Here is a 1,741-nt window from a genome sequence, read left to right on the forward strand (position 1 = left end):
CTCCAGGGACCCAATCCATGTTCCTTTGACATGTTCTTTGAGTTTGGCGAACAACAAGAAATCCGAAGGGGCAAAGTCTGGGCTGTAGAGGTGGAGGGGTGGGGTCAGGAGGGAGATGTAAGGTTTCCCAGTGAAATTCCCAAAAGATTGTATCCTTTCATCATACCCATACAATCTGCATGCTGAGAAAATACCCCAAGAACCTGGGCTGCATGAAGAAGAATTAGGGTACGAAGATTGGAGGAAGGATTATTAACAAGCGGGACCAATAGACAACATCCTGATACACAGAGAAAAGAATGAAGTTGTCAAGGATTTCATTTTGCTTGGATTCACAATCAGTGCTCATGGAGGCAGAGGTCAAGAAAGTGAACAAGGAGAAGCGTGACAGCCCACGTGTTGGAGGGCTGGGGCTGGAGGTCCCTGGGGCTAGAGGCCAGATGGAGGCACAGAGCATGGCACCCCCACATCCACATCAACCACAAGGCAGGCAGGTGGGTGAAGAAATGGACGGCTGAGCAGGGATTGGCCACTAGGTAGGGCGGAGATGGACCACCTACACAAAGAGGATGCCTGCCCCAGACAGAGGCCCATCTTCCCACCCACCTTTCCGGGGATGATGGGCTCCTGGGTGCCAAAGAAGAAACAAGCGACATTCCAGGGCCAGCGAATAGAGACAGACCGTTGAGAGAGAACTAGATGAAGAGACTTCAGATATGCTTAAACTTGAACTCAAGGAATGTAGACATCAGGACTTGTAAAGAAACCAAGCCTTTGCACCAAAGCAGCTGACTTTGCAAAAGCCTTTGGTTTGGGGATTTCAGATGGAGGATGCCCTCACCCTCATCAGGTGCCCTCATCCTCATACATGACCACTTCCTAGTGTCTTTTGAAATGACAGATGTTCTGCCTTTAAAGGGAGGCCACCTCTCGAGAGCAGGCAGGCAGATCACAGGCAAAGGAGGATAAACCGAATTCACCCTAGAAAAAGTGTCGTGGACAAGGATTGTTCTCACGTGAAAGTTCACCTTCTTGGCTCTTTCCCAAACATCAAGATGGCAGGAAGTGCTAACCGTATTCTGGGAAATCCTCGGTCAAGGTTGTCGGGCAATATTCGCGCTGTGGTCAGCAGGGCAGCGGGGCCACTTTGGTTTCACATTCAACTCTTGCCTTTGACTCTAGCACAAAGGCCGTACACTCTACAAATGGTCAGAAGGAACCACGTGAAGAATCTTTCTGTCAGTTCCTCACATTCTCAGCCAGAAGCATAGACCGAAAGGAAAAGTATAGTAGTGTTCACACTATGGCCTTCAGCATCATTTAACTATATTAATCAGAAGTTAATACTGTTCTACATCAAACATAATGTATATTTCCCTTTCAAAGCACGTGAGGTAGATTGGCAGAGTTTATAATTCTCTCATGAAAGGGAAATAGCTTAACTCAAAGAGCTCTTCTATATGAATTTGATTCTCTTTGTAAATTTATTAATATTCTCCAAGGATTTTCATTAACATAGTGATCTCAGAAAATCTGAGTATGGCCATTAATACTGGAATTGATATGTGAATATGTTAGAATCAGCCCACTGATGATGTATACATCAGGACAAGCTAATCACTGTATGTGGTTTGCAATCTTTACAATGAAAGACCTATGTCACGAAGTTGAGGTGAGGGAGAAGAGGGAGAGAAATTGAGTGGCACGATACATTGAGCAAGTCGTCTGCACAAGACCTCTT

The 1,741-nt window shown here is 45.9% G+C and overlaps 1 pseudogene; it reads left to right on the forward strand.

Annotated features, from left to right (window-relative positions):
- Positions 1-547: 547 nt before the first annotated feature.
- On the forward strand, positions 548-1,271 carry LOC101664140 (annotated as a pseudogene).
- The last annotated feature ends 470 nt before the right edge of the window (positions 1,272-1,741 follow it).

Source organism: Echinops telfairi, unplaced genomic scaffold, assembly GCF_000313985.2.
Source record: "Echinops telfairi isolate 266 unplaced genomic scaffold, ASM31398v2 ScPeMD7_7468;HRSCAF=8506_0, whole genome shotgun sequence".
In the NCBI taxonomy this organism is placed as follows: Eukaryota; Metazoa; Chordata; class Mammalia; order Afrosoricida; family Tenrecidae; genus Echinops; species Echinops telfairi.